Source organism: Triturus cristatus, chromosome 1_2 (assembly GCF_964204655.1).
Source record: "Triturus cristatus chromosome 1_2, aTriCri1.1, whole genome shotgun sequence".
Lineage (NCBI taxonomy): Eukaryota > Metazoa > Chordata > Amphibia > Caudata > Salamandridae > Triturus > Triturus cristatus.
In genome coordinates, this window is record NC_140580.1 from 745,799,107 (window position 1) to 745,825,817 (window position 26,711).

The following is a 26,711-nucleotide window of genomic DNA, read 5'->3' on the forward strand; positions in this document are numbered from 1 at the left end:
AATTCTGTGTCCAGCGAGTTGTTTACCTTGGGCACTCGCTGTCCAAGGAGGGAAGGCAGCTTACATCCGACCGCTTCCAGTTAATTGCTAACATGTCAGCACCCAAGACACAAAAGGAGGTGCGGGCTTTTATAGGCCTCACTTCATACTGTAGGCAGTGGATCCCTCAATATGCATTTCTAGCAAAACCACTCATCCAGTTGACAACACAGGAGGCAGCCACATCGACTGTCCTCCCTTGGACTCAAGAACATACCCACGCCTTTGAAAGCTTAAAGAAAGCTTTATGCCAAGCACCTGTTTTAGCAACACCATGTTACAATAAACAGTTTACACTCTTTGTTACAGAACGCGAAGGTACTGCCTTGTCAGTGCTCACTCAGGAACAAGCAGGATCACACAAACCATGTGCTTATTTCTCTAGTACATTAGATCCAGTAGCTCAGGCACTCCCTGCGTGCCTGAAATCGGTGGCAGCAACAGCTTTAGCTATCAGACAAAGCGATGCCATAGTGTTAGGACACCAATTGACAGTACAAGTACCACACGCAGTAGAGGTTCTTTTGAACCGCACACAAACACAACACTTGACTATAGCGAGACTCACCGGTTACGAATTGACATTGTTTCAGCCACACATAGAAATCAGACGTTGTAATACGTTAAATCCTGCCACACTGTTACCAGTAGGCGGAACAGATCCATTGGCACATGATTGTGTCGAAGTCATTACTATCACGACGAAACCCAGACAAGACTTGACAGATATCCCTTTGTCAGATCCAGACTTGACATTGTATGTAGATGGGTCATGTATGAGAACAAGTACAGGAGAGTTAGTGGCCGCTTACGCAGTCACAACAGACACTGAAGTCATTGAAACAAATTGCATTAACACTTTGTCAGCTCAAGCAGCAGAGCTCATCGCTCTGACACAAGCCTGTATTCAAGCCAAAAATAAGAAAGTCAACATATACACGGATTCACGTTATGCATTCGGAGTCGTCCATGACTTCGGCGTACTGTGGCGAGAGAGAGGTTATTTAACTTCTCACGGTGCCCACATCCAACACGGACCCCTCATTCAAGCCCTATTAGACGCGATTCATCTACCTACTGTAATATCGATTATGAAATGCAAAGCCCACACAAAAGTTACCGATATCATTTCTCAGGGTAATGACCTAGCTGACAGAACAGCTAAACAGACTGCTCAGAATAAGACTCACATAACTGACATGACAAAGACAATAGTTCCGACACCAACACATTGCATGACAGTTAAGGATCCCGCCCTTGATGTAATTGACATACAGACACATGCTACACCAGAAGAAATAAAGAAATAGACTGAATTAGGAGGGATCCAAACGGATCAAGGATGGATGACGAAGGAAAAATCTATATGGTTTCTTCCCGACTCCATGGTTCAAGTTATCATTAACACAATACATAGTCCAGCGCACCTAGGAGAAAAAGCTATGCTAGACAGCATTCAACACATTTGGTTCAACAAACACTTGCGAGCAGCAGCTAAACAAAAAGTTCGTACCTGTATGATATGTTGTCAGTTTAATCCAGGTAAAAGCATCCCCGTAGAGCAGGGTGGATTTCAACCTCCCGATCATGCTTTTGAAGTCCTCCAGATGGATTATATCCAGATGGAACGATGTCGAGGATTCAAATATGTTCTCGTAGTTGTCTGTGCTCTTTCCCGTTGGACAGAAGCCTACCCGGTTTCAGATTACACTGCCCCGACTACTGCCAAACAGTTAGTTCGAGAATTCTTCCCACGGTACGGTTTACCACGTGTTGTCTACTCAGAGAATGGCCAGCCGTTCTCATCCGAACTAATGAAACACGTTTCCCTTTTGTTAGGCTATCAATGGAAATTCCACTGTGTCCGACATCCCGAGGCGGCAGGTCTCGTGGAACGCCATAATCAAACTCTGAAAATTAGATTGTCCAAAATATGTAGGGAAAAAGGAGTCGATTGGATAGTAGCCTTACCAGTTGCGCTCTTTTACATGAGAATGGTAGCACATTCTCGAACAGGGCTATCCCCGTACGAGGTGATCTTCGGTAGACCACCAAATATGTGGGGGACGCCTATACCTCGCAAAATCACTGATGTTGACTGTAATATGCTGAAAGATTACCTGGCTTCCTTGATGTCTGCACTACAATCTTGTCGTTCACAGGTAGCCGCAGCTTTTCCCGATAATACTGAGGTGAAGCCCCATGACGTGGTTCCTGGTGACCTGGTTTTGGTCAGGAATTTCGACCGGAAGACCCAACTGGAGCCTAGGTGGAAGTCGCCCAAGTTGGTTCTACTAACTACAAGGACAGCCGTGAAGATCGAGGGACGGAAAGGGTGGTTGCACTCGAGTCACATCAAGAAATTTTATGGACTACCATCCAGTGTGAAATACTCAACCCTGTATTCCCTCACAGACAGACTCAAAGCTCCCCTTGGTTGAGCAGTCAAAACCAGAACTGTACAAACTAAAATTGAGGTCTAGCAAGTCAGACAATTTGATTGTTTAAGTCCTCTCCAAGGTGAATCGGTTGAATTTGTCTCTGACATGTATCCTCTAGACCGGAATAGAGAAAGAAATCAACAGATGCAGCTTAAGAAGCATGCGTATTGTAAATCACTTCGTAGTCACTGCACAGTAACATTATTAATTTTGTTTTTCCTAAGTCTTCTGATTATCTTTTCCAGCATACTATTGCACATGTATTACCCTATTCTTAAGCGTGCTTACAATGTAACTGCAGAACATTCTTTTAGCGAATTACCTCCGCATGAGTTGTCCTATAGATTTGCGCTGCGCAACAACACATTCATTAGTATGTTACATCATTCCCATCAGACCAGCAATGCCACAAATTGTTGGATATGTGGCCGACTCCCTCCCTATCAGAACTATAAGGGAGTTTTGCCCCTCTTTCCCTATCCGTTCACACACAATGGCTCCTGTGGAGCATGGTTTAGTTTGATTAATTCCCTAGATTCAAATTCCGCAGTTCATCAAGACAACTGGGTATGGGGAAACCTGAACTTAGTTTTGCTTAAAGTCTGCCACCCTAACAAGGAGGGACTTCCCAGAAGAACAGGAACTGATCTAGAAAATGAAGTATATGGATTAGGTAATTTTACACTTAACCTCATGATCCTGAACGTTGAATCTGAAGCTACACCAATCTTGCCCGCCATGTCAGTATTCCCAGTAAAAGGGGAATTATGTATAAGAAAGAATGGTTCCATACACATGGGCCATAGTAAATGCACCACTGTAATAAAATTCAGTGATCAAGGCAAGTCTACATTTAGAGCTTCCCATCATTCCTACTTCATATGTGGCCAGACCGCATATATATGTCTACCTTTAGATTGGGATGGTACCTGTTACATAGCATTCCTTCTGCCACCTGTTTTCCTAGCTCCTCCTGATTATCACCGAAATACCCATTTAGTACACAATAGACAGCAGAGAGATCTCCCAATTGTCGATTACACTGAAACAGCATGGGAAAAATACACAGATTTCAATAAAGGTTTCTTTCCCTATATAGGTACAGTCACTAATAGTAAGCTGATACGTAGATTGACCAGAACCCTTGAAGCAGTAGTGAACGAAACTATTTCCGCCTTAGGCAATTTAACAGAAGAGCAGTCTGCTATGCGGATTGTTGTGCTTCAAAATCGTCTTGTCCTTGACGTCATCCTGGCCGATAGGGGCGGAGCTTGTAGGGTCATCGGATCAAGTTGCTGCATTTTCATACCAGAAAATTCGCCGTCAGTATATAAAGCCATAACCCGCCTTCATAAGATTATAAGCCAGATATACCAGAGTCCAGGCACCTGGACTTGGTCCGGTTGGTTCTGGGGCGTGTTGTCAGCCTGGGGATGGAGAATCCTATCCTTCCTAGGTATTGGCTTTCTCATACTATTCAGTTGCTGCTTATGTCTACAATGTGGGCCAGCGATTTGTGGTCTGTGTGCCACATCGTGTATCCCACATCCAAGTTTTCGTTCAAGATCCCGGAAGAAGAAAGAAGAACAAATGATGCTATATGAACAGATCGATGGATTAATGAAGATCGATATCTCCTGAGGGTCCGTAGGGGACAAGGAGGGAATGAGGAAATATGAATTTTGTGATCAGTTATGTCCCCTATCGTAGACCCCAACGGCTCCATGTGCATGCTATAAGTACATGTATGTTCCCTCCAGTTCCAGTTTTGAAGACGCAAATACATGTGCGTCCACCGTCAACATGTCCTCTTTCAGATCCGCCATGAATGGGTCAGATATTCCATTCCTAAGTATGAAAGGCCACCGACTTTATGTGGTTCACTTTCCACATTTTACAGATTCAGGCGAGTAGGCCCTGAATTCTGTCATCAAGCCTTTTCCTGCCTTCTGCCTCTGAAAGCTCCAGTCTGAGCCTGCATCTGCATCCATGAACTTTGTCCTACTCCCTGCGCGGCTAACGGTGCCTGATCCAGCCTGTCGCCTGCCAAAAACTGTATTTCACCTTCAAGATTATCTACTCCGCTCCTCATCCGATGCATTCCTGTCTAGCAGTTTAGGTAAACATTCCTCCAGCTACCGTGCAAAGGGCCAGGCCTCGCTGTCCTCATGCAAGTAATTCATAGCCCCGTTACCATGGAATATTCCTACCCCCTCGCATCTAGTGTAGACACTTAGACGCTTGTACACGCACTAACAGTCAGTATAGAATAAATTCTATCCTAGAGACCTTTCCTTTTGGATAACACAGTTCTTTAAACATAGGATATTAGATATGATTTGGGATTAGGTTGACATAACCCCCAGACTTTTGTCTCCACATGTAGAGCTAAATGTCAAGTCCCCTTCACCCTCTAGTTGCACGTCAATCACACGTCATGCGGCTGCGCGCGCATCTCTGCCAAATATTTCTGCTGACATTGCAGGATTCTTTTATGGATCCACCCACTTGTGACATCATGTATAATGACGTTTATTAAATTACGCCCATATGACCGCCTCTATTAGTTACATATGCACAGTTTATCTGTATTATCAGCTGTTACGCCTCTTGCATCTGTTTCACTGTAATGTATTTTCTATAAAACTGCCTATCTGTCAATAATGTATGCCCTTCCTTCCTGAACTTTCGTGGTGATGGAATAGAAAGCCTACAATTCGAATTGTATTCCTTTGTATAGGAATAAAGCCTTTTAAAACCTCTAATACCACGGATTCTGCCTCTTATATTTACTGAGTTATTCTTAATAGACTTTACCGCATAAAAAATAGTACCGGTAATGAAATATTTACCACACTTGACTCCAAGGGAGATTCTTCCGTCTTCCAAATGTAGTGGAACGTTGAAGGGCCAGGATTCTTCTTGTAGAGCGTCGTCCAGGGATATCTGATTTGCAATGGCAAGGTTTCCCTATCTTATACTAAAGGAAAGGGAGGGACTAGCTCTATGACCACTCCTACTTCCCTTTGTCCAGTTTCACACCAGAGCATGGGCAGGTAGCCCCTGAACCGGTTTGAGCTGGCATATGCACAGAGGAGCTTACTGCTCCACCAGTGCAGGACTTCAAAGCACTCTAGGAGTGCACCCACCCAGCCCCAATACACTAAATCCTGTCTGGAAGGTGGTTACACCTCCCTGTGACAGGATGCCTATTGTTGGGCCTCCTCCACCGCGAGTTTCAGTCAGCAGCATGAGGGCTGCCCAGTGTCTGTGCTGGTGGCATCCATTTTGTGATGCCAGGTCTCTTTCAGATTTCTACCGTGTTTCCACAGTAGGTACATGTCTTCCCCTCTAGAAGGGTGGGATCATACTCCCACACCAGTTACTGGTGTGGGGGTATGATTCCAAGATGTTTGACACCAAACACGACATGTTTTGATGCAGTCATTCCAAAGTTAGCATTAACCGAGAGGTTATAATGCACTTAAGAGTATATGGTTTAACCGCATCCACAAACAGCCACAGGGAATAGACCCTGCCAGCTGCAGAGGGGCCGGACATATGGGCCCCTTATCTCCTGATGTTATTCAATGCGATCCTAGGGGGCATGGAGGTCCCCTGTACTTGGCTTGGCGCAGAGGTGGTCCCGATCTTTAAAAAAGGCTCGCCCCTGCTCCCATCCAACTACAGGCCCATCAGCCTAATAGATGTGTCGCAGAAACTCTTCCGGAGGCTCATTTTAGATCGTTTACAGAATTGGATAGACGAAGCTGCTGTCATGAGTCCCTACCAGGCAGGTTTTAGGAAAGGTGTCTCCACCATGGATCAAATTTTCCGCCTCAATCTTATTTACTGGAGGACAGCATTTGTCGAGGGCGGCAGCTTGTACACAGTATTCGTGGACCTGCGGGCCGCCTTCGACTTGGTGCCCAGATCCAAACTTTGGAGCGTTTTGTCCGAGTTGGGTGTCCCACCAGAGATCCTGGCTATTTTGATCAAACTGCACCAGGATAACTTTGCGAGGGTCAGATGTGGCAGGGCGGGCGGTTTAACTGAAAGATTCCCCGTTGACAGGGGGGTGAGGCAGGGTTGTGTACTTGCGCCCACCCTGTTCTGCCTCTTTGTCAACGGGGTAGTCGCTCATCTGTCTAAGCTCAAAGACATTGATGCCCCCAAATTGAATGGCAGCAGGGTGCCCGCCATAATGTTTGCGGATGACACCCTGCTGCTGTCCAAATCCCCCATGGGTATCCAACGGAGGGTGGATGGGTTTTTGGAATTTTGTACTGAGAGGGGCTTAGAAATCAATGCCTCTAAGACAAAGTTTATGATTCTAAACCCCACCCCCTCATCACGCCCAAACCCTCTGCTGGGTACGGTGCGATTGGAGAGGGTCTCCACATTTGAATACCTTGGGGTAACCCTGAACGAGAAGATGACATGGAGTACACACACGACTAAGGCAAACCTGAAACTAACACAGAAAGTGGGGGGCATCTTAAGAATGATGGGCAAATCCATATATCGCCCACTCGGCCCAATAATACAGATTTACAAATCTCAGGCCCGGGGTTCAGTTGTCTATGGGGCAGAACTTTGGGGCCATGTTCCTGTAAAAAATCTAACAACAACAGAGAATAAATTTCTCAGGCAACTAGTGGCCCTCCCCTCTAGCACCCCACTGTTTCCCCTGAGATTGGATCTAGGTCTACGGCCAATCGCTGAGGTCTTAAGTTTGAAGCCCCTAGCTTTTTGGCGACGAATATGGAGTAGCCAGGACCTCAGCGATTACAGATGCGAGCTCCAGGAGTTCCTGGCCTTACCAAACGCCAATAACATTCCCTGGCTAAAATATATAAGGAGCACCTGTGAAGGTTTAGGCCTCCCGGAACTATGGACTGACCCTGCCAATTCCAGTAGAAGGATCTCTCGAAAGGCACTCACACAACTCTACTCTCAATCAAAGTTGACCACTGATATTGCAAATACACGTGCGGGATCTCTGACCCACACATTTATTCAACTGAAAGATTCTTATCATTTGGAAACTGTATTAGATGGTATGGGTCCTGTGTTGACAAGAAAACTTTACTTACAGTGGAGGTATGGCTCCCTACCTCTGAGGGCCTTTACTAGTTCCTGGTCCTGCACTTCTACAACAGACCAGTGCCCTGCCTGTATACATTCCCGGGAGAGTGATTTGCATGTGGTCCTTTTTTGCAAAGCCTATCGAAGAGCAAGGAGGTATTGGCTCTTACCTATCCTTAAGAACATGGGCTTTAGGAACTACCGCCCTGCATTCAGAATCCTTAAAACTGATCTGTCACCCCCGATTGTCTTCGCTGTGGCAAAGTATTTAACGGCCATGTGGCACGTTCGGTCCCGCATTCTGAAAGTGGGGGGTATTGTATGATCCTTAAGATATTGGTTTATTGATTCTTGTTTTTTTATGCTTCACTCATGGGCTTTTTTCTGTTCAAAACTCATTTGTAAATGAAATTGTCTAGTGTATTGAAAAATTTTACTTTTAAATAATTGTTATCTATTTGTATCTTTGATGATCGAGAATAAAGATTATTGATTGAGTTACTGGTGTGGGGGTATGATTCCAAGTTGTTTGACACCAAACACAACATGTTTTGATGCAGTCATTCCAAAGTTAGCATTTACCGGTAGGTTATAATGCACTTAAAAGTATATGGTTTAACCGCATCCACAAACAGCCACAGAGAATAGACTCTGCCAGCTGCAGAGGGGCCCTGCTCATGCAGAGGCACCCCCTCACATTGTAAACCAAGCACCCTGCCCTCAGGATTGATAAGGCCTGCCTTAGGGGTGACTGATAGGTTTATATGTGTGTGTATGGTGAGATATAGGGAACCTATACCTCAGTGAGGAGTGCTAACACTACATCACCCAGGCACAGTAGCAGGCCTGTGGTGTCAGATTTAGTCTGCTTCCCAGGGGTGGGATAATACATGCTTCAGCCCCTGGTAGGCCTGTGAAGTACCTATGCCCTTGGTACCTAAGGTACCATATACTAGGGGCTCATAAGGTACCACAGTATCCAATCACTAATGCATCTAATATGCACTCCAAGTTGTTTAGAGAGAACAGAGAGGCGGGGCCCTGATTAGCAGGGACCCAGCTAGACTATAGCCAGAAACCAGTGTTAACATCAGAAAAAAAGTTGGGGCTACATAAGTGCAGATCCTACTCTCATACACAACCCCCCTCCACCAAATGCAGGGACACTAAACTAACCTTGACCAGTTAAGTCTTCGTGTTCTAAGTGGAAATACCTTGAGAGTCCATCTGCATTGGCATGTTGGGTCCCAGGTCTAGGTTCCACTGTATAGTTTATCCCCTGTAGGGAAATGGACAACCTTAGCAGTTTAGGGTTTTCACCTTTCATCTGTTTAAGCCATAGGAGGGGCTTGTGGTCAGTCTGAACTATGAAGTGAGTGCCAAAAAAGTATGGCCTCAGCTTCTTCAGGGCCCACACCACAGCAAAGGCCTCCCTCTCTATAGCTGACCAACGTTTCTCTCTAGGGGGTCAGCCTTCTGCTCATAAAAGCTACTGGCTGGTCTTGACCTTCATCATTCAGTTGAGACAGTACAGCTCCCACACCCAGCTCAGAAGCATCTGTTTGGACAATTAACTTTTTGGTGTAGTCTGGACTCTGTAAGATGGGGGCAGTAGACGTGGCCTGCTTTAGGTCTTCAAATGCCTTCTGACAGCTAGCTGTCCACTGAACCTTTTTTGGCATTTTCTTAGAGGTAAGATCATTTAAGGGGGTCACTATAGATCCATATCCCTTAACAAACCTCCTATAGTACCCAGTCAGGCCCAAAAAGGCTCTCACCTGTGTCTGGGTGGTTGGAGCTACCCATTCCATTATGGTCTGGATTTTGCTCTGCAATGGTTGAACCCGGCCACCACCTACAAGGTGGCCCAGGTACACAACCTGACTCTGCCCTGCCCGCTTTTTGCAGAGCCTCAAAAACATTTCTGAGGTGGACCAGGTGATCCTGCCAGGTGGAACTAAAGACAGCAATATAATCTAGATAAGCTGAGCAATAAGTTTCCATACCTGTCAGAACTTTATTCACCAATCTCTGAAAAGTGGCAGGTGCATTTTTCAAACCAAAGGGCATCACCACAAAGTGGTAGTGCCCACCAGGGGTTGTAAATGCTGTTTTGGCCTTGGCATCATCAGCTAACTTGATTTGCCAGTAGCCAGCTGTTAGGTCAAATGTACTCAGATATTTGGCTGAGGCCAAGGTATCAATGAGCTCATATGCCCTCGGAATTGGATAGGCATCAGTCCTGGTGACTGCATTGAGGCCTCTGTAGTCCACACAAAACCTCATTTCTTTCTTACCACCCTGGGTATGAGGTTTGGGCACAAGGACTACTGGACTAGCCCAAGGGCTATCTGAAGGCTCAATTACACCTAGTTCCAACATTCTCTGTACTTCAGTCCTGATACAGTCCCTGACATGGTCAGGTAGCCTGTAAATTTTACTCTTGACAGGCAGACTGTCTCCAGTGTCCACCTCATGGGTGCACCAGGAAGTCTGACTAGGGGTCAGGCTAAACATATGTCTGAACTGCTGCAAAACTTGTCTGAATTCAGTTTGCTGATGGTCAGTGAGGCTGCTTGCCAAAGCAACACCATCTACTGACCCATCATCAGGATTCTGTGAGAGCAGGTCAGGGAGAGGGTCACTCTCCTCCTCCTGTTCCTCATCAGTTGCCATGAGCAAGCCCATGTCAGCCCTGTCAACATATGGTTTCAATCTGTTGACATGGAGCACCCTAAGGGGGCTCCTGGGAGTTCCAAGATTCACCAAGTAGGTGACTTCTCCCTTTTGCTCAACAATTGTATGGGGGCCACTCCACTTGTCTTGGAGAGCTGCTGGGGCCACAGGCTCCAACACCCACACTTTCTGCCCTGGCTGGTATACAGTCAGCACAGCCTTTTGGTCATGCCAAGTTTTTTGTAGTTCTTGGCTTGCCTCCAGGTTTTTCGTTGCCTTCTTCATGCATTCAGCCATCCTGGAGCGGAGACCAAGTACATAGTCCATCACATCCTGTTTGGGAGGTTTGAGAGGTAACTCCCAGCCCTCCTTCACCAAACATAATGGACCTCTTACAGCGTGCCCAAACAGAAGTCCAAAAGGGCTATAGCCAATCCCCTACTGTGGGACCTCTCTGTATGCAAACAGAAGGCAGGGAAGTAAAAGGTCCCATTTTCGCCTAAGCTTTTTTGGGAGGGCTTCAAGCATTCCCTTTAGGGTTTTGTTGAACCTTTCAACTAACCCATTGCATTGTGGGTGATAGGGAGTAGTGAACTTGTCGTTTACACCACACTCCTTCCACATTGCTTTTAGATACCCTGACATGAAGTTGGTACCTCTGTCAGATATAACCTCCTTAGGGAAACCCACTTTGGAGAAAACTCCAATGAGGGCTCTTGCCACCACAGGGGCTGTGGTTGTCCTGAGGGGAATAACTTCTGGGTACCTGGTGGCATGATCCACTACCATCAGGATAAACCTGTGCCCAGATGCTGTTGGAGGGTCAAGGGGGCCAAGAATGTCAATCCCTACCCTTTCAAAGGGTACCCCCACCACAGGTAGTGGTATCAGGGGGGTCTTTGTTGTACCACCTGACTTGCCACTGGCTTGGCAAGTGATTACAGGAGTGACAAAACTCCTTGGTGTCCTCTGAAATGTGTGGCCAATGAAAATGTGGAACAAGCCTGTCCCAGGTCTTGTTTTGGCCCAAGTGTCCTGCTAAAGGGATGTCATGTGCTAGGGTCAAGAGGAACCCCTTAAACATCTGAGGTATTACCAACCTCCAGGTGGCTCCAGGGGTAGGATCTCTAGCCTCAGAATATAGGAGTCCCTCATCCCAATAAACTTTATGGGACCCACTAGCACTCTCAGCAGTCTCAGCAGCAGCCTGCTGTCTGAGGGGTTCAAGAGAGGGGCAGCGCTGTTGCTCCTTACTCAGATCTTTCCTGGAAGGTCCCCCTGCCCCCAAGAACTCAACCTGATCAGGCTCAAGTCCCTCTGGGGCAGTTCCTTCTTCAGGATCTGTTTCTCCTACCTCAGGAGGGGAATCTGAGATCTGAGACAGAGGGGAAGGCACTGCCTTAACCCTACTGCTCCTCCTCTTGGGTAGCACCTGGTCCATACTTTCAGGATCCAGAGCTGGTTCAGTTTGATGCATTTTGGCTTGTGACCTGGTCACAGCAAATACCTCTGCAGGTATGCCCAACATCTCAGCATGAGTCCATAACTCTACTTCAGACCAGGCTGAAGTCTCTAGATCATTGCCCAATAGACATTTGACAGGGAGCTCTACACTGACTACTACCTTCTTGAGGCCAGTTACCCCTCCCCAGGAGAAATTCACAACTGCCAGACTATGGTTGGTCATGACATTCCTTGCATTGGTAACCTGGTACATTTCACCCAGGATGATCTGCCCAGGGTCCACAAGATCCTCTGCCACCATGATGACACTAGCACCGGTGTCCCTGAATGCCAAAGCCTGTTTGCCATTTATTACAGGCTGCTGTTTGTATGTGCCCAGATTACTGGGGCTCACTAGGAATGACATATCAATGTCTCCATCACAAATCAGCAATACCTGAGTGGGTACTCTGACTAGGCCAGAGTCCACTTCAGAGCCCAGGGTCAACCCTACTACACCCTTATTCTGATTACCACCTCCACCAGTAGCTGCACTAGGGGGAAAGGTTGCCTTAGGGGCAGTAGTGGTGGTGGTTTGGTCTTTGGACTTGGTACAATCAGAAGTACAGTGCCCTTTCTGTTTACAGAATTCGCACCAGGGCTTCTTTTGGCCTTTTCCCTTTGGCCTTTTCCCTTTGCACCAGATGCAGATTTTTGGGGCCCTTGTGAAGACTTCTGTTCTTTTGACTTATCCCCACCTTTCTCAGAGCCTTTAGGATCCTGCTTCTTAGTGTCACCCCATTGGTCCTGGGTTTTCTGCCTCACCCTGGTTCTGACCCATTTGTCTGCCTTCTTCCCAATTCTTGGGGCGAGGTCAGATCAGAGTACACCAGGTATTGATGCAAAAACTGGTTTTGGCAATTATGAAGGATCTGTTCTCTCATCATAAGATTAAACAATCCCTTAAAATCAGTAACTCTACTACCAACCAGCCAACCCTCCAGAGCCTTAGTTGCACAATCTACAAAGTCTGTCCAGTCCTGATTCTGTGCTTTCTGGATGTCTCTGAACTTCAACATGTACTGCTCAGTGGTTAAGCCAAACCCATCTATTAATGCACTTTTCAGGACTTCATAGTCATGAGCATCCTCTTCTCTAACAGTGAGGGGCTTGTCTCTACCTTTATCTGAAAAGGAGAGCCAGCTACTCTGGTAGGGAGGAACAACCTTAGACAGGTTCCTATGGTCTGGAATGTAATCTCTGACTCTAGGGACACTGTTGCTGCCACCAGGGGGTTCTAACTCCTCTTTTATAGAAGCTTCTCTGGAGCTCAAAGGCTTCTTTATCTAATGCCAACTGCTTGGTCTTAAGGGCAAACCTTGCTTCCTCATACTGCAGCAGTTTGTACATTCTTTCAGTGGAGGTCTCTCTTCTATTAAAGTATGAGCTCCTCTGATGGACGGATTATCTGCCAGAGTGATATGAGTGGTCAGAGTCCCGAGAAAGGGACCTAGGCCTCTCCTCCACTCTGTCAGTTCTCTTAGAGAGAATTCCTCTGCCCTGTTCAGACCCATGTGGGTCTGGCCCTTCAACCACAGAGTCCTGGTCATCTTGATTTTCATCATCTGACCCAGGCACTGTAATTGACCCACTCCCTGATTCTGATCTGTTAGCTCCTAGAGCCAACCTCCGATCATCTGCTGTCAGCAGATCTACCAGGCCTAGTGTGGAGGGACTCTGTCCTAGCTTCAGGTGTCTTGCAACACACATGGCCTTCAAGTCAAAGAAGGTCATGTCCTTAAACTGAGGCTGGGTGGACCCACTGGCTCCATCCCTTGAGGACATTCTAGTGTTGTACAGCGTTGTACTACCTACACTAGTTTGTGGCCTACTGATCCTAGATTGAGCTGTAGCAAGGGTGTGCTATCCCTTCACTCACAGCTCTAAGTTCAGTAGAACTTATTGATACTTAGCTTGACTTTTATATGTACCTTGAGTACCTTTAGTGGTTTTCAGTTAGTAATTCAAATAGAGATTTTCTGGTAAAACAATGGCAAGCTGGAATCCCACACGCTGCCCACCAATGTGAGAAGTTGGCCTGGCATATGCTGGTCACTAGCTATAGTGGCCACCTTGCACCAGTCCAATTCGACTCTTATGGTAGATAGGTTTAAGACAACCTTTTAAAGAAAGCTATCCTAGTGGTAGGTGTGGAGAGCAGCCTTCAGGCTAAGTCTCAGAGGAATGTAAAGCAGCTTGTTTTACCTTATAATCTCTTGAATTACCAAATGAAAGGACACCACACAGGTATATATATCAAATATATATGTATTTATTACTAGACACACTCTACTAATCTCTTTATGAGATTAGAAGTCAGGATCATATGCAAATATCAACGTTTCACAATAAGTTAAGCACAAATATGGCTGGGGCCCTAGGGGCGTACCAGACCATATACTAAAAAAGAGGTTTAGGAATGTCGACTTGCAAGGGGACAAGGCCTAGGGCCTATAGAATCGCTGGGGCCTCACTAATCCACCCAAGGCAGGTAAGTAAAGGACCCACGGGAGACGCGTGCAGTGTGAGAACACAGCCGCGGGTTCCCTATTGATTTCAATGGCGCAAGTTGTGGTTGGAATTTTAACGTTTTAGGGTACCTCTAGAGAGTCTACAAGCAAGCCACTTACAAGGTAAGTAGTTCGAGGGCCAACACCCACAGGAGCACCGGAGTGCACGAGTTACCACACCCAGGGAAGCCGGGTGCATAGGTGTCTTTTGGTGTCGGGTCGCGTCGTCATTTTCAATGGAAGCCGAAGACGTTTTGCTGCTTGTGAAACTGGAGAAGTGTCCGGTGGAATCCAAGGCTGGATTCAGGATGAAGAAGACCTGAAAGCAGGAGGGACAGTGTTCACAGTCACTTGCCAGTGACGCGGGGCCCGGAAGATGGATGCCCACGGAGGTCGGTGATTTCAGGCGATCAAGGGTGTTTTGACTCTTCAGCCACGAGGTCCAGGAGGCGTCGACGACAACCAGGAGCTGGATTCGGAGTGTCCCACAAAGTCTGCAGCTTACTGAGGTGTCGGCAACCGGATTGGAGCCAACAAGCCTTGGCAAGTCTTGTGGAAAGTGAAGAAAGTCAGCGGTGCAGACCAGCAAGGTCTGAGGGATTCACCCAGCGAAGGTAAGTCAGGGCAGGCCAGGAGCAACCAGGGAAGCCATTTGGTTAGATGAGAAAGTCTTCAGGGGACCCACAAGCCAGCCGGCAAGGGATCGCGAAGACGCCTCATGAGGATTCGCTTCACAGGAGCCCACGGTCACTCGGGATGAGGTAGGCCTCTGATTTTCAAAGGAAATCCTGCTGGAGGCTTGGACCACACGTGGTCCAATGCACAAGTTCGTAGAACGTCATGAAGGGGTTGCACTCGACAATAGTGCACGGTACCCGGGTACTGCTGTTCCTCGTCACTCGTGGGGTCCACTCGCTTCAGCTTTGCTGGGAACTCACAATAGCCGTTGAGAAGTCAGGAAATCCACTTCCGGGGCTGCAGGGACTTCGGACTCCGGCGGGAGCGGGAAAGTTTGCGACCGTTGTTTCAAGTTTTTGGTGCCTGCCAAGCAGGGGAGTCACTCCTTGACTCCAAGGGAGATTCTCCAGTCTTCCAAAGGTAGCGGAACGTCAAAGGGCCAGGATTCTTCTTGTAGAGCGTCGTCCGGGATATCTGATTTGCAATGGCAAGGTTTCCCTATCTTATACTAAAGGAAAGGGAGGGACTAGCTCAATGACCACTTCTATGGGAGGGTCAGGGGAGTGGGTGGTTACACCCACTTCCCTTTGACCAGTTTCGCGCCAGAGCAGGGGCACTAGCCCCTGAACCGGTTTGAGCTGGCATATGCACAGAGGAGCCTACTGCTCCCCCAGTGCAGGACTTCAAAGCACTCTAGGAGTGCACCCACCCAGCCCCAATACACTAAGTCCTGTCTGGAAGGTGGTTACACCTCCCTGTGACAGGATGCCTATTGTTGGGCCTCCTCCACTGCGAGTTTCAGTCAGCAGCATGAGGGCTGCCCAGTGTCTGTGCTGGTGGCATCCATTTTGTGATACCAGGGCTCTTTCAGATTTCTACCGTGTTTCTACAGTAGGTACATGTCTTCCCCTCTAGAAGGGTGGGATCATATTCCCACACCCGTTACTGGTGTGGGGGTATGATTCCAAGTTGTTTGACACCAAACACAACATGTTTTGATGCAGTCATTCCAAAGTCAGCATTTACCGGTAGGTTATAATGCACTTAAGAGTATATGGTTTAACCGCATCCACAAACAGCCACAGAAAATAGACTCTGCCAGCTGCAGAGGGGCCCTGCTGAGGCAGAGGCACCCCCTCACATTGTAAACTGAGCACCCTGCCCTCAGGATTGATAGGGTCCGCCTTAGGGGCGACTGATAGGTTTATTTGTGTGTGTAAGGTGAGATATAGGGAACCTATACCTCAGTGAGGAGTGCTAACACTACCTCACCCAGGCTGCAGTAGCAGGCCTGTGGTGTCAGATTTAGTCTGCTTCCCAGGGGTGGCATAATACATGCTTCAGCCCCTGGTAGGCCTGTGAAGTACCTATGCCCTTGGTACCTAAGGTACCATATACTAGGGGCTCATAAGGTACCACAGTATCCAATCACTAGTGCATCTAATATGTACTCCAAGTTGTTTAGAGAGAACAGAGAGGCTGGGGCCCTGATTAGCAGGGACCCAGCCAGACTATAGCCAGAAACCAGTGTTAACATCAGAAAAAAGTGGGGGCAACATAAGTGCAGATCCTACTCTCCTACACACAGTGAGATGATCTGGTCAGGAGAGAGAGAGAGAAAAACTAGAATACGGCAGAAAGAGAGGAGGCTGAGGTGAGCAAAATGGGAGGGTGAAGTTGTGAAATAAAAGGGCACAGACCGGTAACAGGTGATTAAGGTGGAGAGAGAGTAGGATGATGTGAAGAGTGAGGTGAAAGGAAGTAGAGGGTGAGGTGAGCAGAACAGCAAGGTGAAGTGGAGAGAAAACAGGGAGAAGTCGGTATAGGGCAGAGGTCTTCAATCTGTGGGGCGCGACCCCCAGGGGGGGCCATTGAGTCCTGGGAAGGGGGTCGTGCATTTCCAGGGCCTCACTTCTGCCTGGAGTTTAAAACATGTGCTCTTCCTTTTGAAAACCGGGACGCGGTTGTTAAAATGCTGCAGCCAAAGTTATTTGTCTCCTGTGCTGTGAAACGAAGAGGCTGGGCTGGACATGAAACAATCCGTTGTGCCAGTGTACCTGCTTGCCTGAATGAAATGCAAATGTGTGTTTTGAAGTAATGTGCAAATGTAAATGGTGCTTGGGAGTGGTTCTGGCTTTAATTGCTTTGTGAGGGCAAATATTTATTTTTTTAGTGGTAGTAAGAAGACTTAGCAACTGGGCTGTGAAGTGCATGCTTTTAATTGCTTAGTACCTCTGAGGAGGTGTTAAAGGAACAGTTATGCAAAAAAAAAAATGCATTACTTATGTTCTGATATTACTAAAATCTACACTTTGGTCCATTATATCCTAAAACTATTTGCACAGTTTGTAGGAGTCTACCTTATAATGTGTGTAATACAAGAATAAAATAATGACTTACACTTTCACAGGGCTCTCTGTCACAGGCTGTGACCTCGTAGCACTAAAAATCCACAAGTCAGTATTCCCCACTGCACCATCCAAATTTAGGGGCAGATTTACAAGGAACTGACGCATCTGGATAGATGAGTCAGTTTCCTTGCGCTAGTGCCAAATGTACTTGCGCCACCATGGTTGCGCTGTATTTACAATACAGTGCTCCATGGCACAAGGATTAACAGATGCGTCAGAAATACTGACGCATCTGTTGGCAAAAAAGTGAAGCATCGCTGGAATTGCTCATGAAAGTGACGCAACTCCAGCAATGTGCCACAACAGATAGGTGAGTCTCACACAAAAAGTCCTGCATCATTCCTTATGCCTGGTCTGAGCAGGCGTAGGGATTTTGAAGCAGTGAAGGCGTAGAGTGACGCAGTGAAATGTTGTAAATTTCACTGCGTTCGTTCTACATGGCTTTTTGCGTGGGAAGGCCTAGCCTGCATACATTATACCTGGTGCTGGTATAATGTGACGCAGGGCTTTACAACGTGACGCATCTCCCTAGATGCATCACATTGTAAATTGACCGAATTGTTTGCGCCAAACAAAGTGACGCAATGGTGGCACAAGGAGGCGCACAGGGCTTGTAAATCTGTCCCAAAATTCTGACGCTCTCTGGTTACAGACACAGACCTCTGCAGTGCATTAACTATTAGAGGTTTCCTAATGTACTACAGTGCATTTCCTACTGAGTAACAACTTTTTAAAATTTATTTTTCATTTTATCTACCCATTATTTTATATGTAGCTACCTGATGGTGAAAGACTTAAAAAACTAGCAAATATTTTGGGGCTGATTTATGAGAGGCTAGAGCCGCCGGAGTGTCATTTTTTTTTTAAGCTCCGGCAGCACAAGCGTCGCAATCGTATCTATGAGGCGATGCACAGTCACTCCGCATGGCTATGAGTGCCCTCATACATATGGAGTAGACAAAGCAGCGCAAGTCGCTGCGTTGCCTTAGTCTGCCAAGTAAGAGTTTCATGGGCAATGCGGTGGGTGTTCCCAAGCAATACCCATGGATTTTGACACTGCCCCAGATTTACCAAACCATGTAAACCTGGGGCAGCTCCAAAACCTTACGCCTCCCCACAGCAGGCATAATGAGGAGAAATGTTTTCATGTATCCTCGTATTTTTTCCCCTTTCCATGTGTGCTGCATTCTGCAGCTCACCTGGAAAGAGGAAAACCCCTCTCGGGGCACCTTCCTGCACAAAAACAATTCTGCCTACATTGGCGCTAGGCAGCAATTTGTGCACTAAAGCAGTGGGAAAGGACAGGAATGCATCTTATTTCATAAATAAGGTGCATTCTTGCCCTTTCACATTGGCATAGGGCAGCGCAGCAAGAAGACTTGCGGTGCTGCCCTATGCCAAATCCTCATAAATTAGGCCTTTTGATTTTAGCCACACCTGTGACCACACACACCCCCACGCTCACTGATCTTTCATTTGATAAACACTGTTTCATATTATTTCCCCAATGTAAAAATGATTTGCTGTGGGAAGTGTGGGCGTTTATGGTTGTCGATAGTTGTCAATGTTGAGGAGTACCAAGTTCTAGACATTTTTGTCAGGAGGGGGTCCTTACGCCTAAAACATTTTGACAGGGGGTTCTCGGCATCAAAAAGTTTGAAGTGCTCTGGTATAGAGGAAGGTGAAGCAGAGAGAAAGGCTGGTGAGGTGGAGAGCAGAAAAGCAGGAGAGGCCCGTGCAGGTAAGAGCGGGGAGGTGGAGAGCAGAAGAGCAGGAGAGGCCCGTGCAGGTAAGAGCGGTGAGGTGGAGAGCAGAAGAGCAGGAGAGGCCCGTGCAGGTAAGAGCGGTGAGGTGGAGAGCAGAAGAGCAGGAGAGGCCCGTGCATGTAAGAGCAGTGAAGTGGTGTGGGGAGGGGTTTGGCAGACGACAACGAGGGAATATTAAATTAAGGGAAAACCACTTACCTTGCGCTTGCCGCACGATGCAGCGAGCGCAAGGTAAGTGACTTTCTTTTAAAAAAAATTAATTTTCCCTCGTCGTCTGTTGAATCCCTCCCCAACGCTCTTACCTGCACAGGGCCTGCAGTTAGGGTGACCAACTGGCATGGGTGCGAATTCAGGACAGTGAGTGTAAAAATTCAGGACAGAGGGTCAAAATTCAGGACAAAACATCAGGACAGAAGGTCAAAATTCAGGACAAAACTTCGGGACAAAAGGTAAGTTTTACAGAATATCAGAGGAAGTGGCGCGATAATATAAAAGTAAGTAAATAGACAACCACCTACATACAAGTCAAATAAGTTTTGATTAGGTTGAGACAATCGTTTTTCGGTATGCGTGCAGCTTTGTGCAACTGTGCAGGTCTTTTTGTGGTATTTCATTTGATAATAATCTATTTATATGGTTACTGCACTCGGTTGTCCAGACTGATGTTTTGTTTACAACTCATGGTCCTGGCAGGCATGTTTGGTGAGAGAAGGGGTCAGGAAGATCGGCTTGGATAGACTTTGTTACTAGCATCTCATATCTGAGTGCCATTGTGAGATGTAAAGCGGCACTAATAGGTGAACTAAATGGAGGATTGCTGTAATGAACCAACTATAGGGAATGCAATATGGGTGTTTCAGCAAGTGGAACTTAAAATATGGAATCTTGCTTTGCCAATGGGGGCTTCGCAGAGAGTTGCACTAGCTGACGGAAGTCACAAAGGTGCTTTTCCCTGCAGCTGTCTTAAAGAATCTACTGTCAATACACTATTACATAGTTTATTTTTGACGCCATGCCTATTGCTACAATTACTATATACATGTCAAGCACAGCTCATGGCACTATGAGGCTTTCCCTAAAACCTTACACCTAAAACAAAACATGCAAAAATTTACAATTACTAGTGTAACATTCAAGTAGCAGTTGGGTGTCACTCAAAATGCCATATGCATGATGTATAGATCCCACACGTAAGCACACAACAAATACAGAACAGTAACATATAGGCAAGGGAGTAGCCAAAAAATGTAAACACCTCCCACTTTGAACTAAAGCTCTTATGGCACCAAGAAAGCAAAGCAAGTCATCACAACCCTCCCCGGAAGAGCTCTGTTGTCCAAGGATCTAGCCATTCATCCTTCCATCAAACCTGTGATGTCCACCGTTTCAAATTTACATTCTGTCATCCATTCATTCTTTCATCCATCATTCAGTCTTTCACCATTCATTCTGGCCTTCCATCTGTGTGCCCATCTATATTCAAACCTTTTCAACCATTTCAAAACATATCCATTGTCTATCCTTCCATACATCATTTCACTCATCCATATCTTCATCCATCCATTCACTCATCCATCCTACCATTTCACCCAATCATCCTTTCACTCATCCATCCACTCTTCCACCCATCTATCCATTCACTCATCCATCCAACCATTCACCCTTTCTCCCATCCAGCCTGTAAAACAATAGGAATGTACATTTGTCAGGTTTCAAGCTCTGTGAAATGTGCATAATGGATGCACGTGTGAACTTGGACGATCCCAGTACATCATTCAGTGAAAAAAACATAAACAACATAAGGTGCACTTGTAAAGCGCACATTCATTCCGAAAGGTTAGTTGGCGCAGTATACCCGATATGTTAGACTCCTTACACAAATTAATTATCATAATTTTATCGATCTAGTGAAGATAGACGGCTGAGACAGCAGCATGAGATTAGGGCACCTAACACTTTTACACACGTTCCCTGAAAAACGATTGCATCCTGTTATGTTGAATAAACCGAAGTGCACAAACATGAATAACACTTCAGACACAAATGAAACACATCCGGGGTGTTTGTGGATTCTTGTGCAAGAGGTGGGAATCCCAAAAGTTACAGTGGAGTGGGGTGTCCCTGCATGCTTCTTTACCTTTCCAGGAATGAAGAGGGTGGTTTTAGCCTTTTATGCACAGCCAGTTGCGGAGTGTTTGCCTCTGTGATTTGAGCGAGCTGGCTGGAGAGAAGGGACAGCCTGCAGCCCTTCAACACTAGCGTGCCTCTTTGGGAACTCGACTCACTGATAAACAGCCCTTCAGGAGCCTTCCCTGCTCAGCTTTTTTTTATTTTAGACAAAACTGTGTGATAAACCAGGCTTAAAATGATTGAACTTTTATTCGAAACACGTTACAGCCTCTGTTAATTTTCAAATGTTGCACATGTGTTAGCTTTCAACATGTGCCAAAAGAAGAGAGAGACGGCCTCCGACCCTGTGGCCAGCAACATACTTCTGGTGAGATGTTTTGGGAATCGCTCCTCGCTAGCTGTTAATGTTGCCGCTGCTACTGCGCAAGAGGAGGGCACCACATTCTGTAACACCCCAAACTACCCATGGTCATTCTGTATGTGGCAATCAGCCCCATCCAGAATGAGAATGGGCGGGTGGGCTGCTGCTGTGCTTCGAGAATGAGTGCCAGGCCGCCGCACCTTGGAACTGAGGCCTCTCGCAGGGGAACAGCTCTGCTCCCTGCTTGGGCCAAAATTACGGACAAAAGGCGTCTGTAACAAGCATTGGCATAGCCAATAGGTCTCGCTTTTGGGACCTTATGTTTACTTTTGCTATAATCGCGGCACGTATAGCGCGGGTGCCGCGATTATAGCAAAAGTAAAGAAATAGAAAAAACATCTATTTCTTTACTTTTGCTATAATCGCGGCACCCGCGCTTTACGTGCCGCGATTATAGCAAAAGTAAATATACTTATAAGGTCCCAAAAGCGAGACCTATTGGCTAGGCCAATGCTTGTTTAAATACGTTGAAGGCAGAAGTGTCTCCCTCAACAATGGTAGATTCGCCCTGTGGTGCGCTTCCATGTAACACAGACTTTGAAGAAAATCACACCATTTTCATTTCGATAGCAGCAGAAAGTATCCCACTGAGCTATGTTGGTTGTCATCATGGCAGTGTTCAATTGGCCTCACGGTCGCTTCTATGGCAGCATTTTGTATTTGCAGCCATTATGAGTATTTGCAAAGGCAGAGGTGAACGTCAGTTCTTAATTCCTGAAGTGCTACCATGCTGCCAAGGTCATTTGAGACCGGATAGCTCCCGCAGGCTGGAAGACATTTAGAGCACTTAGTGCTTGATTTATTCAGGTGCGAGGTTTTATGAGGGGCACTTTTAATGATGCACTGTAAAATGCTTCTGCTAAGGGTGGCTTGCTGTGTGCACGGGGTGCCCCTGCTCCTCCTTTTACCTGCGGTGCGTAACCCTCACCCTGTGCGGGGAGCCTGCTCCCGAGAGCCCAGCGCGTGACTCTGCCTCAGCGCCTCCCTCAGTCCCGAGCCATGGATTCCCGCACAGCTCCGCAGAAGAACGTGGCGCTAATTGCATCCCCACCTGCTCCTCTCGGAGCCCAGCCTCCCCATCTTTAGGAGGCGTCCCATAACGTGTCAGCGGAGACGGATGGGGACACATGGCCGCCGGGGGGCTTGCGGCCGGTGCGTGCTGCTGCTGTCGGAGTGGTCCTGGGATCCGCCTCCTCCCTCGTGCCTCCTCTGCTCTGCTGCCTGCAGCTCAGTTGCTCGTGTGAAGCCGAGCCTGACTGAAGCATCCGCGCGCGCGTGGATTTTTGCGCGTGCCGCCGGGAACGTAGGCTGGCCGCCAGTATGTTCCTGGTCCAGTACACCGGTCAGTATGCACTTTGCGACCACTAGGCGCCTTTCATTGGTTTTGCCTCTTACGTCCCCAGGTGAGGAGATGCCCGTCCGGTGATGGAGGTGGGAAGGCAAGATTATGCATAGCGCCGCTCCCCTTGCGGCTAGAGGGAACTCTCAGCCCCAAGCCGGCCTTCCCTGCCGAGTGCTCACCTCTGGCTGTGCTTACTCCTGCGCGCCTCTGTGATTAGATCCGTGCATCTCAGGCGCGGCTGCACCCTGTAACTGTCCTAGGCTTCGCTGCACAGCGCTTTCAGTGAAGGCCACTTCTAACTGTTTGATCGTTTACTAACGCTTGCTCATGTAACAAGCATTGGACGCACGCGCGCCTCGCGCATGAAGTTTAAAAAAAAAAAGAAAAACAAGCCCGGCGGAGCGTGGCGCATGCGCGCGCTTGGGGGCGGGGGAGCGGACCCTTTGAAGTGCTCCCAAAAGGCGGATTGCATGGCGGCACGATGCGCTTGATTGTGCGCGTGCTAGCCATGCAATCCGCTTTTTGGGAGCACTTTTGAAACCCGTATTCTATAGTCTCGCTTTGCAATGGCTTACGCAATAGTAAGGCGAGACCTAAAAAACGATCCTCACGGACAACGGACGTGAAGTCTAAATTAGGACGGTCCGTGAAATTTTCGGACGTTGGTCACCCTAGGCCTGCTCCTTGTGGAGAGAGCAGAAAAAACATCAAGCCTGTAGGTTTAAACATCTAGTCCAATAGACAGAAGTCTGCAGTTTGTACAGTATGCATGAAGCTCACACCTGTGCAAGACCATCCCTACACCCAGCTTTTCTGAGACCTGGGAGTCTGGACACCCCCGTTTATCTTCATGGCCCACCCGTGCTTCTTCATGGCCCTCCCAGATCCCAAATCCTGGAACTGGGCTTGCTCGTGGCAGGTCACTCTGTAAGTAGTCAAGGAAACCTAGGTTAGAAGGATTACGCCCCCCCCCCCCCCCAATAATCTATATCTCCTTCCTGAATATATTAGTGTACAATGTTTAAATTGTAGCTACCTCGATGTATGTAAAGTGACATGTTTTGGCATACCATCATCATGACACACCACCTTACAAAGGTGAAAGAGCTTGACTGAAATATACTTCACATCTCTACGTGCACTGAAAATGGGGTCTGCCATAAAAAAAACATACGTTCTCGTACTAATATCCGAAAAAACGTGAGCACGCCAGAGCCTCACGGTGAAATGTGATGTTTCGAGGTATCGCTTCTGGTCAGGCAGTCCTTGCCTGCCCTTCGTCCTAAGGCACTCACGGCAGCGCGTGCCAGGTGTGCTGTTGATACGATAATAGGAGGAACGCCCTTCGGTGTGCGCACACCACCAGTTTCACTTCCGAAACCCTCGGCCCGACTGCGAGACCTAGGGAAGGCTGGGCGGGCCTCGGTTTCCGGGTATTGGCGTCGGGGCTGGACCAGTGCTCCCGGCGCAGGTGAGGCACCGAAGTTACCGGGCGGTGTGAGCTGAGGCCGCTGCTGGAGGTCTGACCGGAGCCCGACTATGGGGAGTCACAGAGGCAGGGAACGCGTACAAACGGCGGGAAGCAGGACCGGGGACGTGAAGTGATCGAGTGGGTGGAGGCCGGCCCAGAGCCTCACCTCTGGCACACCTAGAGCTCACGCTCGCCTCGTGGAGCAGAGGCTGCTCGCTCATCGCCAACCCCGGTGGGTCTCACGGAAGGTATCTCACTTTCATCGGGGGCCGTGCAGAGCCCGTCGCAAGAAGCCAAAAATGTAAGTTTCCGTGTTTCAGGAGGAAGTTGAACATGTGGGCTTTTTTATGAACTTCATTGGATGCCGGTCTCATTTGTTTTCCTGTTGGTTTGTGAGCGCTGCGTATAGAATGGGCGATACATAGACCTGGGTGAAGTAGCATTTGCTGAATGTATACATGGCCCCCACGGCACGTAAGCTATCGAAGGCCTAGCGAGAATGCACTGACATTAAAATGCTAGACCGACTTGAACTATATGTTCAAATGCCTTAAGATGCATAACTTAATTTAACTGAGAACAATTGACTGTAGAATAAACGAAATTATTTGAGTTGTTCGACTTTAGAGTAGTTAAACGAGGTATGGATAAAAGTTCTTAATGTGGCATTTGCGGCCATTAGAATTAGCACCTACGCTTTTAGCTAAGTGTTCAACTATCGATTTGTCGTACACTCAACATTGGCTTGTAACTGGCGGTAACAGCACGTATAATAGTTTGATGCGCAAAAACAGGAACAAAGTAGCGTTTCTACACTTTTTCGTTCCTGTTTACTCTGGTTTGTAAATTGGACACAAAAAACATACCTAGCGAGCCCACTGCAAATGTAACATGCGAAATCGCGTCTTTACACCACGCCGTACTTGTAGGGTCTGAGTGATCTGTTAGTGTTTCGATAACCTGCTACCATTCTGTATCTTCCCAAGTTATGTGATGAGTTATGCAAATGCCGATCTGACGCTGGTGCGCGTTTTAAGTCTAGGGATGACTCGCTCTGTGGAGGATAGAGACGAAAAAACGATTTCAAAACTGTATTTTCGCAACATCCAGTCCGCGGCAGGGAGTGTGGTTGCGCCTCCTTCCAGTGAGTTTCCGAGAAAATAAGTCATCAGGTGGTTCCTCAGTAAGGGTGCAGGAAGGACTTTACTTTGTATTACAGTCTTCAGACTTACGGAATCCCTAAACGTAATTACCTCGTGCGCCCCTCCCTTCACGTCATAACAAATAACGCGTAACCCATCCACTATGGGATGCTACGAGGTGGGGGCGGGGCAACCCCAAATCCTCCACTTTTCTGGTCTAGTGTCAGACAAGACCTTTTGATTTTACTAAACAAATATGTATAGTGTCCTTTTATAGGGGCTTTCAGCAGCCATCTTCATCCATTGGTCTGTTCATGTAATTCACGTTTCTTACGACCCCCACAGTATACAGTGTGGAGCAGTGGGCCAGCCCACTTCAGCCATTACCCAACTTCAGGGTGAATGTCTTCTTTCTGCGCTTTCACAAGGAGCTCATCCATACACAATGTAGTTCTTTGTCCGTGCCAGGGATTACTATGGCAATATGTGCTTTTTGATGCAAAAAATATTTTGTCTTTTAGCCAGTGTGTGTGTGTTTATTTTTTTAAACAAGTGGCCCAGAACTTACACAGCAATAAAGTTTTTAGCAAATACCATAACCAACGTGGACAAAGTCGAAAGGCTGTTGGACCAGATGTATTGGCTTCGCCAATGCTTGGTTCCTCCCCATATAATTTCCAGGAGGCTGGCTTTCATCGTATTCTCTGCTGGGATTTTAGCGAGTCTTGCCATGAATAAGTCCACCCTTGTAAAACTTCAACAGAAGATCCTTAGGTGGTTAAGCAGGTTTCATGAACGCTGGCTGGAGGGTGGTTTCACGAACCTTTACTGTATTGGAGAAGAGAGGAGGCCATTGGGTTGGTATGGTGAGCAGAAGTTCATGGAATAAATCGCCTGCTTTGTTTCAAATAGGAAATGATGTGTGAGATTCGATTACCCCCCCCCCCGCACCTCCCTGCCAGGATACCAGATTGGGACCTTTGATAAGGGAAAGAGGAACAGGGCAGGCAACCCTGATAATATGCAGTGCCACTTTTGTGGCCAGTATGGTTTGTTTCAAGCAGGCCATACTATTTTGGGGTTTCACCCACGC

The 26,711-nt window shown here is 47.3% G+C and overlaps 1 protein-coding gene across 1 annotated transcript in view; it reads left to right on the top strand.

The window, feature by feature from the left end:
• Window positions 1-24,334: 24,334 nt before the first annotated feature.
• The window catches only part of TMEM51 (transmembrane protein 51), a 152,227-nt gene continuing 149,850 nt past the window's right edge, over window positions 24,335-26,711 (top strand). The window contains exon 1 of the mRNA XM_085608663.1: window positions 24,335-24,777. The gene's annotated coding sequence lies outside the window, so the exon portion shown is untranslated. The remainder of the gene's footprint in view (window positions 24,778-26,711) is intronic.